Source organism: Lissotriton helveticus, chromosome 12, assembly GCF_964261635.1.
Source record: "Lissotriton helveticus chromosome 12, aLisHel1.1, whole genome shotgun sequence".
Lineage (NCBI taxonomy): Eukaryota > Metazoa > Chordata > Amphibia > Caudata > Salamandridae > Lissotriton > Lissotriton helveticus.
The window spans coordinates 381,172,017-381,188,369 of NC_136073.1; positions in this window are offsets into that span (position 1 = coordinate 381,172,017).

Consider the following 16,353-nt stretch of genomic DNA (forward strand, 5'->3'; position numbering starts at 1 on the left):
TCATGAATGGAAACACTTGAGAAGCAAAGTGTCACGAAAATGTCTGCTTATGTATTTTTTTTCGAGTAAGGGCTTTCTTCTGGGCTTTTTTTCGTAGGGCCTAGGAAAGTTTGGGAAATCTTTTCAGGAACGGTTGCATTTGCTTTGAGCTTGCCTTGATGGTATTTCGGCCACTCTCTGGCTTGTATTTATGGTACTCATGGAGGTTAGTGTTTATTTTGAGTTTATTTCTGCCCGGTGTCTTTTCAGCTTTTTTTCTAGTAGTTGTTGAGCTCATTTTGCACCTAAATATGAAACCACACTCCTCCTGCCTTTACCGCTATACGTATTTATGTATCTAATATATATTTTGCTCTGATTTGTGGTATTTCTACTACAATGTCTCCAGACTTCTGTTGAATTTGCGCCAAGGGAGGCTGTGTGCATAAATGTTTTTTACTTATGATAGTGATGTAGAAATGCCTATATTTACTTAACTTTCAATATATAATTTCTTTTTTAATTCTTGGTGTAAATACTATTTTTCTCTGAAATAAACCTTTAATTGATTGTATAATGGTTAAAATGATGTAACAAGTAGTTGGTGCTGCTCTTCCTAAATGACTTTCCTGTAAAGAATATGATGTTAGTTGAGGTTCAAAACAGTCTGAAAGTTGTGAGTCAGCGAGATATTATTATGTATTAGAGATTGAACGTGGGACAGTGGTGATCATGGACAGGGGAGGTAAGGGCCCACAAACATAGTTGATTGTCTTAGTGGAGCTTTGCTTCTATGGGGTTTATGTATGCTTGATAGTCTACTTCAAAGATGTTGTAGATTTTCAACCCTGTTCTTATAGGGAGAGTTAGCTGGTGATCTACAAACACTTTGCGATGGTTGTGTGTATGTAGGTCATCAGGGAGTAGGAATCTTGGACATATTGTATCATGCATAATAGTTATTTGGTAGCTTCCTTTTCTGTTTGCGTGGCTGCTCATGTAGCTGCTGCCTGGCCAGCCCAGATTTCTCACAGATAAGCCTGACTTTACCTTGGGCTTCTCCCATGTTCACTTACCTATCAGAGCAACTGTCTTGGAGTTTTTGACCCACCCCTACTTGAGTGCACAATTTTGAGAAGATTTGTCAAAATGCATGAGTATCAAGTTGGTCTGTTTTTCTCACCTCCTAAATAGAGCAGACTGCCCTGATGGCTCTTTGATAAGGGAGTGGTCCAAATCAGCAACTAGGAACAACAGTAGACTACCCATTAAGTTCATGTCACACCAATTGTCATGTCTTATATCTCCTGTAACCCAGTGATGCTTGATCAAGGAACATCTGTTATAGGAGTTATCCAAAAAGAGGAGTTGGGAGCTAGGAGGAGTGTATGTATAGATTGGATTGGCAGAACATTGTGTTAATTTTTCACCTGATCTCAGTGTGGGAAATAGCTTCTGTGCTACTGCATTTCAATGTCTCTACTGCCACCAGTTAGTTTGACTTGTGAATCTGATGTTTTGAAAGATAATTTCTGAGCCCACTTTCAAATGGTTCCTTGGGTTTATAGAATTATTGCACATTTTGGACTACTGAATCTTTTTATGGAACATTTGTTTTTGTTCATTCCTTGAAGAGTTGAATAATGAATTCAAAGGTAAGTTAAGAGAATTTGGCTTATTGTTAAAAACACAGGGTTAGCATTATGCATTAAATCTAGGCCTAAGTGTGATTTTCCTTCTGCCTGAGTAATCTCATGTAAACTTGACATTTCACACTGTAAACGTGGTGTGTAATGCCAGAGATAATGACATTATGCCATATCGGTTAATTGAGATATTTGCTTAGGTAGATATCCTGATCAGCCATGTGTGAAAGACACCAATACATTTACCTCAAAACTTTATTTTGAGTTGACTTTTGTAAACACGGGGACCGTTCACATACTTTTTATTAACACAAAATGTATTTTTTTTGTTTTTCTTGTTTACAGGGATGAGTGCCACATAAACTGGGAGGCTACTGTTCAGTGAGTTTACATTTCCTTTTCCTACCTTGAAGGCTCCTTTTTGTTCTTTGTTCAGCCGTTGGTGACCTTGAATTTGGATTGTGGAGCAAAAGCATCACTCATTATTTGCCTGCATCCTCTGCTACATCGCCTACCTTTGGAATCTTCAATAGTTTTTGTGAAAATCTAGTAAGAGGAATATTTTGCAAAATGTTTATTGTTGGCAGGAACTGCTATTTTTGTTACGTTTTTGCTTTTTATTTCATTTTGTTTCTGGCTTGATGGCCAGGAGGTAGGAGTAGGGGGTATTGGCAAGCCCATGTGGATTTAAGAGATGGGAATGTTATGGCAATGTACATTCTTGGCTGGTGCGGTTATACCTATATATATTTCCTCATTTTACTTGTGTTTTTGAGAATGTTGTCCATATTTGTTATTAAACTGTGGTGTTTTACTGATATGAGCGTCTGCTGCTGTAGACCATGGATGTATTTTCTAATGCATTTTTCGAACTTTAACTGCTGGTGAGCTAGAGCATTTTTATTATCCATGGGGCTTGTGGGTGGACTTTTATTCGTGCAAAGTTTGGGTTATTTCTTGCCTGGCTGTTCCTGTTGGTGGTAAAGGTGGAGTTGGCTCTAGGAGTCGTGGCCCACGTACCAAGACAGTTTCCTTTATTCTCAACTCCCTTCTTCCCAGTGGGCATGCCTAGCGTTTTGTGTGTATTTTTATGGGAGTTGGGTGATTAATTTGCAATTCTGCAACTTTTAAAGGTATCTTGCAAAATAAAATGTTGCCTGGTGCTCTCTGTGTTTTAGGCATTTTTTACTTTTTTTTACAAATCTTTTCTGAATGTTTTCATGTTACTTTGCTGTTATATTTTTTTAACTGAGCTGAATTTTCTACATTATTGTTACTGTTTTACTGGTGGTTTGTAAAGGTCCAGACATATTTTGGTACATATTTTTGCAATACGTTCCCTGCTTTACTGAAAGATGTTGTTGGGGGAGGAAGGGGCTCCAGTCTGAGTAGAGCAGTTATGTGCTCTTTGCTCTCCCTCTCCTTCTTTGTTTGACATGTAGGCAACAGCCATTTTGAGGAGCCATATTGTGTGTGTGCCATTGGCAGCTATATTGCCTTTGTTATCCATGGTTCTTTGCTTGCCGTGTGAGCAAACACAATTGTGTAAAGCCAATAACTGTCAAAATGTAAATCATTTTGTGCCCCTTTTAAAAGCCTTTTGCAAAGAGCACTGATTTATATGGCCCTTTAGCAGCCCATGTTAAATTTGTTCATTGTTTTTGCAATATATTTCTCTGTGCTTGTGGCTATTTGTAGTAGTTTGTAGTAAATGATTGTTGTTTTGAATCCATTTACTCATTTTGTCTGCCTCCTATAGAAGTGTCATGGACCGTGGAGGGACATCAGGAATTTTTTAATTAATGTAATCAATTTCTGCTTGACCCCCCTCTACCACAGGTGTCCAATGGGCCAGGTGTCCAATGGGAACAGTATTTCAAATTACTGGAATTTTTGACCACCTACCCCAACTTCCATAGGAGTGCTATAGGCCCTCGAGGGACACCAGTTATTGTGTGGCCTTGGCTTTTCCTTTACAGATGCCAGTATATAACATTGCCATTGTGGTTGTAAGTTGTTACTTCTCAGTATTTAAACTCTAGGGTCTTTACGTCAAATTTATTAGCATGAGCCTTTACATTACAGTAGTTTAGACTGGGAGTGCCTTTACAGGTAAGTTGGAACGTGTTATTTTTTGACTATATTTTATCTGTGTGTGTGTGTCTGTGTGTGTGTCTTTACATACACACTCACATATGCATATTTATATTTTACCTATACATATATGTGGGTATAAATATAAATAGATCTCTATTTACTTTTATAAGGAAACTCATTCTAATCTTAATTTAATAAATATCTTAAATAGTACTTAAATATTAAACAATATTACTATTAAATATAATTGTATGTATTTAATTCATTCTATATTGTTTTGCATACTATATTAGAAACCTTTTCCTGACGCTAAGATCCCATTAATACCCCCTACACAGTGTGCCTCTCTGAACCCTAAAATCCCCATGCTACACTGTCACACTTCTGGTCCATGAAGACTTAAAGATCATTACTAGCCCTACATACTACCCGCCACTGAACACTAAACCCCTTATGACTCCTGTACAATACCTATCCCACAACCTTCAAAACCTCTTAGTAGCCAGATACATGATATAATGCTGATCCTTAGAAATTCCTTACCAATCCTATACATGACCCACCCAGAACCATAAAAAGTCTTTACTGCCCCTATATACTGCTCTCTCCTGAACCCTGAAAATCACTAAGGGTGGGCGGAACTTGCAGAGTTTCCATTTCACATAGTCGTTTGGAGTTACATGAAAACTCTGCGAGATTCCAAAGAGACACAGCATCAGGCAGAAATTATACATGGTGCACTGCTCGTGCTGTAATTTAGTGTTAGTAGTGCGAGCAGTGCTGATAGATCAGCAAGAACAGTATCATATGGTGTGCAAGAGCACACAGCAATTACAATTGATTTTGCTGCCTCTCATGTTGAAAAATGTACTTGAGTGGCAGCAAATCTACTCGAGAAGCAACCCTCTGACTGTGATCGCTTGCGACTGCTCACGAGCGCCCACGTTAGTAAATGGTCCTGAAGCCTCACAGGAATTAATTTTGTCTGGCGGAATTTAGCCAGAACTACAAATTACAAGAGTAGTGCTGAGTCGTCAAATTCCACTAATTCCGTGGGTGTAATGAAACTTTTACGTCCACACCTATTTACCACCACATTAGGTACCTATCCCTGAACACTAAAACTGTCTTATCATCACCCACAAAACCTAAACATTCAATTTGAATTATAACATATATTTTTGTAATTATCTTATATCTTTTAGAGATATATATTTTTAAAAGTTAATATTAATCTATGCTTAATAACCCCTTCGGGGCTGATGACGAGCTCAGCTCGTCATGAGCGTAACCTGCCGTATGCTCATGACGAGCTGAGCTCGTCATGTAACGCGGTAATTTGGAAATTCCCGCGTACAGCGGGAAAATGCACTGCATCCATGCGGTTAACAGATGTTACAATTGTTAATTACCTAATATATAGTTTGCTAAATAAACACATTATATTTGATACATTTTTCAAATTTACCTATGCTATTCCTTATAACACATGAATCATCATTTGGCATTCATTGATGCAAATTACCTGTTCCAAGTATGGTATCAGCTATCTTTATATGAGTCTCTTTTCCCAATATAGGGATATTCATATGCAGTGCAGTCCTTCAAATATTCACTGCTATCTGAGTATAAAACATTAAGCATGGGAGACACCTTGTTGCTTTAGGAAATAAAGACATCCATTGTTCATTTCAAAGTATATGATGGCTTGACCCTAAGGCTGAATGGTTCTATCCTTTCTTTGTCGCATCTCACCACTCCTTTGCCATGCCAAAATGATTGCACTCTCCCTGATTATCAGTCTTTGCTTTACACACAACTCCATTCAAGTTTATTGACATTAGGGCACACCAAATATAGCATTACAGCAGTTTTGTCATTTTTGATTTTTTAAATCTGAAACGAAGAATTCATCTTCAAAATTGGAGAGTTCGTCTGGAGAAAGATCATGGTCCACATTTGCAATGTCCAGAAAATCTCCTCTTACCCTGTTGTGTCTTGTGGAGCCTTACAAATTTGGGTCTGAAATTTTTATTCATTTTAATCGTCATCTGTCTTTCCACATTTTGAAGAGAAAGACTGGAGGACTCCCATGGTAGAGGTCACCAATCCGCTTCTGCTGCAGTGCAGAGAATAACCGCTCCTGGTCCTCCTGCCTCACTGCCGGAAGTTCAAGGCTCTTGCCGGCCTCCTGCTGCCTTGGAGGCGTTTCCTCAGCTGTTGCAAGATTTTTCTTTTTCTTTTTCCTTTTCCTCTTTTTATTTTTCCTTATCTTACCAGTTTTATTTTACTACTTTTTAATTTTATTCTCCCCTCCTGTCAGCCAATCTCCATCTCTGCCGCAAACCGGCTTGTTCCAGTTCTTCGTTCCCGCCTGCCCTCTCGAACTGACTCGCCCACATCTCAGGGCTACTTAATGGAGGCTGCAGCGCAGCTCCACTCAGCTGCCCTATACCTCCCCTGGTTGAGGTCCCACTAGCCCCTCCATGGCAGTGGTACATTGAAGCCACTCCCAGTCCTCCTGCCTTGCTGCACAGAGATTTGAGCTTTTTGCCAACTTCGTGCTGCCTTGGTCCCACGCTGACCAAGGCGTTTCCTCCTCTGTGCCCAGATTTTTCTTGTTTATTTTCCTCTTTTTCTTTTTCCTTATCTTACCAGTTTTATTTTACTGAATTTAATTTTATTCTTCCCACTCCAGTTGGCCCCTCTCTGCCTCTGTGACCAATCAGCGTGTTCTGGTTCCTCGTTGCCTCCTGCCCTCCCGCTGCCCACAATGACCCTCCCATCTCCCAGGGCTACTTAGTGCAAGCCTCAGCGCTGCCACAGCGAAAGAACACCAAAGGCAAGCCTGTCTGCACCCATCCGTGCCCGGACCGCATTAAGTACCAGGACATCTGGACCTATAACCTGTCTCTGATACTCTTCCAACAAAATCCGCAAACTTGGTGCACAAACTCCCGCGCCACCAACTGTCATATCGCCTCACCATGCTCCACTAGAGGATCTTTCACCTGCCACAACTGCTGCTTCTCCTGAGATGTGAGTACCCTCATTACCACCACCCAGTAGACACCCAGCCACATGCCTCAGCTTCACTGCATTCTGCCATAACGTCAGATCCATCTGCAAGCATACCACGTAAATCTGGGACACTATAACCACCCTAACTCGACGTCATATTCTTAACAGAAACCTGGCTCACCCCCGCCTCAGCATCTGACATCGCCACAGCAACTCTCCCTGGATACAAGATAATCCACTGCAACCACTCGGGCAAACTTAGCGGAGGCATCATTATCATCCACAAGGATTCCCTCAACTGCACCACTTTCGACGACACAACGCCCATCAGTGAAAACCTAAACTTTCAGATACGATCAGGCCCAATTCCAAAACCACCATCAGAGGAACCTCGCCTACAGACCTCTCTACCCTTGCCCCAGCTTCTGCAACTCCATCCCATACTTCAAAGCCCCCCTGGCCACCGACTCTGACCACTACATCTTCCTGGGTAACCTGAACTTCCACTTAGAAGACGCTGATGACTCCAACTCCACCACACTCCTTGAAAACAAGAGCATCATCTACCTATCTCAACTGGTCACCACCCCCACATACAGAGCCGGTCACACCCTGGGCCCCATCTTCGACAGAGTTAAATTCTCCCACACCACCAAATTGACCTGGACGGACCACAGCATTGTTAACTTCACTATCGATGTCCATGTGATCCTCCAACGAGTCTCCCGACCCGCCCTTGCCGCAATTGGGGCAGTACCACAGAACCCCTCTGGACCACCACCCTAACAGTAACAATACCTGCCCGTGAGCTGTCTAGGAGGAATACACAAAGCTCAACTGTCAGCTACACCCAGTCGTGTGACCTAGGTACAGGTTACAGGCACTAAATTGCTAAGGTAGGTAAATGCATACTTTCTAAAAGTGCCATTTTCAAAATGTAAAATTCACTTCACCATATGTTAGAATTTTTCATTACAATTCTCAAAGACACCGAGCATAAACTGGTTACCTGCTCCCGTTTGAAAATGTTCCTTCTATTAAATGTAATAAGTTAACTCCAATGTTAGTCTATGGAAAACATAGACCTCCAAGGAGTGAAAAACCTCTTTAAAATTTTCAATACCAGGACACGTAAAACTTAAAAGTACATGTCCCACCTTTTAAAAGCACGGCACCCTGCTCTCTGGGCTGTCCAGGTCCTACCCTAGGGGTGACTTACATATGTAAAAATGGAAGGTTTGGGCCTGGCAAAAGATTTATTTTGCCAGGTCAACATGGCAGTTAAAAACTGCACCCACAGGCTGCAATGACAAGTTGGTGACATGTTTTAAGGGGCTACCTAAGTGGGTGGAACAATCAGTGCCCTCAGGCCCACTAGGAGCATTTAAATGATAGCCCCAGGCCTCATATTGTGCCAATTTACTGGGGATTTTCATGTAAATTAAATATGCCAGTTAGGGAAAAGTCAATATTACCATGTTTTAAGGAATGAGCACACACATTTTAGCACTGATTAGCTGTGGTAAAGTGCACAGAGTTCTAAGAATACCAAAAACAAGATCTGCAAAGATTGAGGAAGGCAAAAAGTTGGGGGAAGATCACCCTAAAGCTGACAGGTCTAACACTTTCCACGATATATGTGCCAGGCTCATGGATTTCCTGAATGCTGTGACTGCCTCTCTCTTTGTAAAGTTTGCTTTAACTCCCTCCACACATCCAATCTTTCCCCAAGTTGTGAGGTCTATTGCACTGTTATCTATTTTCACCATCACCAGATATCACATTTAACAAGGTAGATTTAGTGTAATCAATACAAAACAATTACAGGCGTAGATAAAAAAATTGCAAATTTGCCCATGCCGACCTCCTTACCGAAGCTACAAAGGGACACCATAGTTTGGAAAATAAATTATAACAATGGTAGGCCAAGGATAGATATTGTGTACTTGTATCAGAAAATATGCTCCACAGACGTTCTACCTGAAAAACTGAATCTTCTAGTAACCTCCTTGAAAGATGTGACTGTTCTTTATGTTTGCTTTAGTAAGTTCCTATGTATACTGTGTTGATTTATGTTAGCCTCTGTCTTGGATTTTCCACTTTATCTCTTCTTTTAGTTTCATGACGAAAATCCTTTTGCGGAGAACCTTGTTTGATCTGTGATATATTCCCTGTTTGGATCTGTTAGGGCCATCACTACTTAGGCATCAACAGCTAGTCATAGATATTGGGGTGGTGGCACACAATATATTACTGCTCAGGCAAGAACTGGAAGTAGGGAGGAGTTGGGTTTGGGTTGGCAGTATGTGTGTAATACAGCATCCCTAGTCCATGGAATGTGTTCATTAGTAATGAGTGACTGCAGAATGTAGTGCAGTGGGCAGGCATTACTGATGGGAGGGTGAGTACTCACTGCTTAAGTGACATCAGGTCATGAATGAGGGCAGAGATTAAGCATGGTTGAGTGGAGGCCTTCATCGAGGTAGCCTGCCAAAGGAGCTCAAATCAGTTTAGGTAGAGAGCTGCTACAGAGAAGACTATGGGGGTGGACAAATGGACAAATTATTTGTAAATGAGACAGGTTGCGGGGCTCAGACTCTGTTGGTGGATTGGTGAAGCATCTTGGTTCTAAATAATTAAGGAGATGCTGGAGTGCAATAAAGCAAATAATGAATAAATAATAAGAATAATAGTAAACGCCCATATGTTTAACAAATTATTTGTATTGTAAAACAAAAGTACCTACCCACAACAGGCCCACCCCTCTCTGTAAACCCCAAAACAACACTCTTAAATTTTTCCTAGTTACTGCACCTACTCCAACTGTCCTGACCCACACCACTGGCTAGAGGCCTATCCCTCTACCTACTGAAAATGCCCCTCCACATTGTAAAGTCTACGAATTATGTCCATCCGGACTTCCAATGTGCCCTTTTGGAAGGAGGAGGTCCTCTGAGGTTGGAGTCGGTACTAAATGATGCTTGCTTGAAAATATGAGTGAGGCGCAGTTCAACTAGTAAGCAACATCAATCTTGAGCATTAAAACATTATCTGGCAAGCAAACAGGCTTTGTCTGAAGTATATAAATGGTTGAAGCACAAACTAAACATATCATGGAACAGAGATCAATTGTGTCTATTTTTGAAGGAATGGAAAACAGAATGAATGGGAGCATGCATGTGCTGCAACTTTGAAAAGCAATATTTCTTTTAGCTGTCAGTGCAACCAGGCCAAGACCCAGTAAATTAGTTTTTGGCCCACCTATCCTAACTTATACACACAAAAATTAACATTAATTCTAAATTCACTCCAACAGTTCACTACAGGAACAATACTATTTTAATTTTAGACAATTACAGTGAAAGATTTTTTATTGTGAAACGATTTTAAGGAAACTAAACAAATAAATAATATTTTCATTCATACATTCAGCCTACAAATAATTGGGGAACACGCGTAGGAGCAAAGAAGGAATGCCTTAACAAATGCAGAAGTTGCCATTAAGAAATGACCATCACTTGGCAATCTTTCCAACAGCCACTGGCCCCTCCTCCTTGCTCCTTTCCTACTGTAATACATGTTCACCATTGTCAAACTCGGTCAGTTCGTAAATGTGCCACAATTGCACTGCATCTCAGGAAGATGAAGGCTGTGCAGTGACAGAAGTTTCATGGAGGGGGCCCCTCCGCCCTTGAGATCTTCCTTTTCCCCTTCCAACTTCTTTAAACACCCAAATCAGTATGGTACAGTACTAGGGGGTGCTCCCTCTGTGGACATTATCCTGCAGAGGAAACCACACAAAATGGTGCCCTTCTTAATACGGACAAAAGCCCTCACTCAAAGGAGTGATATGGATTATCATCAGAATCGTGACTGACCATCAGGCACTTGACTCCCTGCAATCTGAATAGGAGTGACAATGGGGACTAAGGGGACCTGATTGATCTGATGAATGCCAATGACCCATCTTGGCCTTAAAGGTGGGCAGAAATGTGTTGGCATTTCACTGGGGGCCTGCATTGTACAGCCCCACAAAACACTTTTTATTTTTTTAACTATGTGGTAAACAGTGAGAATAAAACTGTACAACAGTCACCCCTCAACACATTTTTAGCCCATTAGTTTAAGGTCACCAGGGCACTGATAACACTCCTCCACTCAGACAGCTCAAGGGCTGCAGCGGAGTCCCACTGCGTGTCACATATGCCTTTATATGGTTTTTTTAAAGAAAAGAAGCATTTTATGTGTTTTTCTGTGTAGGAACATTTAAAAATAGGAAGGAGCTACCAGTATCATACCATGGCAGTGGGTGTGGGAGATCCTGATGTGGCAGCACATGCTTTGCTGTACTCTTCCCCAGTGCAAGTTCTGTCTATGAGCCTGTACCACATACAGCCAACTTGAAAGAGTGGTGGGGGTGTGCAAGAAAAAGACAATAAGACATGTACTGTCACCTCATCTGCAAATATGTGGCACTGGTTTAAGCCAATGTGGTACTTTTGGGACCCACTGGCTAACTCTACTGTGAATGGTGGTTGCAGACAGAGAATAAAGCAAAATACAGAAAGGAATGGGAAAGATATGTAAAACAAAAATACAGGGGCTGGGAAAGTGAAAAGTGAAAAGAAAGTTGTAGAAACGGGAGAGGTGGACACTAAAAGGGTCAATCTAAAGAGTGTTGGGTAAGGAAAATGGATCACTGACATTATATCGACCACAAAAATATCGAGATACATTAATATTGAGGATAAAACATCGATGGACAAAATATCGACTGCCTATCTTCAAACAGGTAAGTACTAAAATATCGACTCTAAAATATCGAGTTACAAAAATATGGACTGTCAAAATATCGTTTTTTTTAAATGTCTTTAAATTAACTTAAAACTAATCTAATAATACATATATTTAATATAAACTTAGTTAAAATTATTAAATAATTGTAATATTAATAAATAATTATTGTAAAAAAAATATATAACATAAATAATATATATATATAAAAACATATTATTAAATAAACATATAAAATATTTTTACCGTAACATAGCAAAATGGTTACAATTTATTGTAACAACTCTAGTGAGTTCAACAGTAGCAAAAGCGTTGGATAGTGTAGGGGTAAAATTTACTAGTCCCACTCCAGTGGGTGCAACAGTAGGGAAAGCGTTGGATAGCGTAGGGGTAAAAATTACTATTCCAACTCCAAAGAGTGCAACAGTAGGGAAAGCGTTGGATAGCATAGGGGTAACAATTAATATTCCCACTCCAGTGGGAGCAACAGTAGGGAAAGCGTTGGATAGCGTAGGGGTAAAAATTACTATTCCCACTACAGTAGGTGCAACAGTAGGGAAAGCGCTGGATAGCGTAGGGGTAAAAATGTAATATTCCCACTCCAGTGGGTGCAACAGTAGGGAAAGCGTTGGATAGCGTAGGGATTAAAATTACTATTCCCACTCCAGTGGGTGCAACAGTAGAGAAAGCGTTGGATAGCATAGGGGTTAAAATTACTATTCCCACTCCAGTGGGTGCAACAGTAGGGAAAGCGCTGGATAGCGTAGGGGTTAAAATTACTATTCCCACTCCAGTAGGTGCAACAGTAGGGAAAGCGTTGGATAGCGTAGGGGTTAAAATTACTATTCCCACTCCAGTGGGTGCAACAGTAGGGAAAGCGTTGGATAGCGTAGGGGTTAAAATTACTATTCCCACTCCAGTGGGTGCACAAGTAGGGAAAGCGCTGGATAGCGTAGGGGTTAAAATTACTATTCCCACTCCAGTGGGTGCAACAGTAGGGAAAGCGCAGGATAGCGTAGGGGTTAAAATTACTATTCCCACTCCAGTGGGTGCAACAGTATGGAAAGCGCTGGATAGCGTAGGGGTAAAGATTACTATTCCCACTCCAGTGGGTGCAACAGTAGGGAATGCGCTGGATAGCGTAGGGGTTAAAATTACTATTCCCACTCCAGTGGGTGCAACAGTAGGGAAAGCGCTGGATAGCGTAGGGGTAAAGATTACTATTCCCACTCCAGTGGGTGCAACAGTAGGGAAAACGCTGGATAGCGTAGGGGTTAAAATTACTATCCCCACTCCAGTGGGTGCAACAGTAGAAAAAGTGCTGGATAGCGTAGGGGTAAAAATTACTATTCCCACTCCAGTGGGTGCAACAGTAGAAAAAGCGCTGGATAGCGTAGGGGTAAAAATTACTATTCCCACTCCAGTGGGTGCAACAGTAGGGAAAGCGCTGGATAGCGTAGGGGTAAAGATTACTATTCCCCCTCCAGTGGGTGCAACAGTAGGGAAAGCGCTGGATAGCGTAGGGGTTAAAATTACTATTCCCTCTCCAGTGGGTGCGACAGTAGGGAAAGCGCTGGATAGCGTATGGGTTAAAATTACTATTCCCACTCCAGTGGGGGCAACAGTAGGGAAAGCGTTGGATAGCGTAGGGGTTAAGATTACTATTCCCACTCCAGTGGGTGCAACAGTAGGGAAAGCGCTGGATAGCGTAGGGGTTAAAATTACTATTCCCACTCCAGTGGGTGCAACAGTAGGGAAAGCGCTGGATAGCGTAGGGGTTAAAATTACTATTCCCACTCCAGTGGGTGCAACAGTAGGGAAAGCGCTGGATAGCGGAGGGGTAAAGATTACTATTCCCACTCCAGTGGGTGCAACAGTAGGGAAAGCGCTGGATAGCGTAGGGGTTAAAATTACTATCCCCACTCCAGTGGGTGCAACAGTAGGGAAAGCGCTGGATAGCGTAGGGGTTAAAATTGCTATTCCCACTCCAGTGGGTGCAACAGTATGGATAGCGCTGGATAGCGTAGGGATTAAATTTACTATTCCCACTCCAGTGGGTGCAACAGTAGGGAAAACGCTGGATAGCGTAGGGGTAAAGATTACTATTCCCACTCCAGTGGGTGCAACAGTAGGGAAAGCGCTGGATAGAGTAGGGGTTAAAATTACTATCCCCACTCCAGTGGATGCAACAGTAGGGAAAGCGCTGGATAGCGTAGGGGTTAAAATTACTATTCCCACTCCAGTGGGTGCAACAGTAGGGAAAGCGCTGGATAGCGTAGGGATTAAATTTACTATTCCCACTCCAGTGGGTGCAACAGTAGGGAAAGCGCTGGATAGCGTAGGGGTAAAGATTACTATTCCCACTCCAGTGGGTGCAACAGTAGGGAAAGCGCTGGATAGCGTAGGGGTTAAAATTACTATTCCCTCTCCAGTGGGTGCAACAGTAGGGAAAGCGCTGGATAGCGTAGGGGTTAAAATTACTATTCCCACTCCAGTGGGTGCAACAGTAGGGAAAGCGTTGGATAGCGTAGGGGTTAAAATTACTATTCCCACTCCAGTGGGAGCAACAGTAGGGAAAGCGCTGGATAGCATAGGGGTTAAAATTACTATTCCCACTCCAGTGGGTGCAACAGTAGGGAAAGCGCTGGATAGCGTAGGGGTTAAAATTACTATTCCCACTCCAGTGGGTGCAACAGTAGGGAAAGCGCTGGATAGCGGAGGGGTAAAGATTACTATTCCCACTCCAGTGGGTGCAAGACTAGGGAAAGCGCTGGATAGCGTAGGGGTTAAAATTGCTATTCCCACTCCAGTGGGTGCAACAGTAGGGATAGCGCTGGATAGCGTAGGGATTAAATTTACTATTCCCACTCCAGTGGGTGCAACAGTAGGGAAAACGCTGGATAGCGTAGGGGCAAAGATTACTATTCCCACTCCAGTAGGTGCAACAGTAGGGAAAGCGCTGGATAGCGGAGGGGTAAAGATTACTATTCCCACTCCAGTGGGTGCAACAGTAGGGAAAGCGCTGGATAGCGTAGGGGTTAAAATTACTATCCCCACTCCAGTGGGTGCAACAGTAGGGAAAGCGCTGGATAGCGTAGGGGTTAAAATTGCTATTCCCACTCCAGTGGGTGCAACAGTAGGGATAGCGCTGGATAGCGTAGGGATTACATTTACTATTCCCACTCCAGTGGGTGCAACAGTAGGGAAAACGCTGGATAGCGTAGGGGTAAAGATTACTATTCCCACTCCAGTGGGTGCAACAGTAGGGAAAGCGCTGGATAGCGTAGGGGTTAAGATTACTATCCCCACTCCAGTGGGTGCAACTGCAACAGTAGGGAAAGCGCTGGATAGCGTAGGGGTTAAAATTACTATTCCCACTCCAGTGGGTGCAACAGTAGGGAAAGCGCTGGATAGCGTAGGGATTAAATTTACTATTCCTACTCCAGTGGGTGCAACAGTAGGGAAAGCGCTGGATAGCGTAGGGGTAAAGATTACTATTCCCACTCCAGTGGGTGCAACAGTAGGGAAATCGATGGATAGCATAGGGGTAAAAATTACTATTTCCACTCCAGTGAGTGCAACAGTAGCAAAATTAAAAGGTTCATAAATAAATATAATTAATAGAAATATTATTACCAATTAAATTTAATTTGCAATACCAATTACTTTTATTTACCAATTACATTTTATTTAATGGACAATTAATAATTAATTAACAATTTTAATTAATTAACATAATTAATTAATTATTATTAAATTACTTCCCACCCTATCCCCCTATAAACTCACAACCCACTACAGAAAATAATTTACTAAATATTAATTATTTATCAATTAAATATTCATAATTAATTACCAATTATATTTTAATTAATTACCAATTAATAATTAATTACCAATTATTAATAATTTACATAATTAATTAATTATAATTAAATTACTTCCCACCCTATTCCCCTATAAACCCACAACCCGCTACAAAAAATAATTTAGTAGAAAATAATGATTTATCAATTATTCAATTATAATTAATTACCAATTAAATTTTATTTATTTACCAATTAATAATTAATTACCAATGATAATTATTTTACATAATTAATTAATTATATTTAAATTACTTCCCACCCTATTCCCCTATAAACCCACAACCCGCTACAGAAAATATTTTACGAAAACTTAATTATTGATCAATTAAGCAATTATTATTAATTACCAATTATATTTTAATTAATTAACAATTAATAATTAATTAACAATTACAATTATATTACAGATTTGATTAATTATAATTAAATTACTTCCCACCCTATTCCCCTATAAACCCACAACCCGCTACAGATTTATATTACACAAATATTACAAATTAATAAAAACTTACCTTATTTTCGATATTTTTGTTGTCTATATTCTATCTAGTCGATATTATGTCTAGTCTATACTTTTGATTCGATATTTTGGCTATTAATATCGATAGTACTCGATATTTTTGTAGTCTATATTATGTCTGGTCGATATTTTGTCTAGTCTATATATTTACCTCGATATTATGTCCAGTCGATATTTTTGCATCGATATTATGTCTGTTTACCAAGGAAAATGAAGAAGCAGAAGGTTGGAGTCAGGATTGTCACACCCTAATCAAAATGGGTGCTCACATGCTTTGCGTCTCATGCCATTTTGTTCCATTTCTTTTTTAGGATGAAATGCATCCTCATGTCATTTATGTGCATGATGTACTGTATCTGCATTGTGTGTGACAGCGTGGAAAGAGTCCGAAATTGATTTTCCAGTACCAGTTCAACCTGTGCCTTAC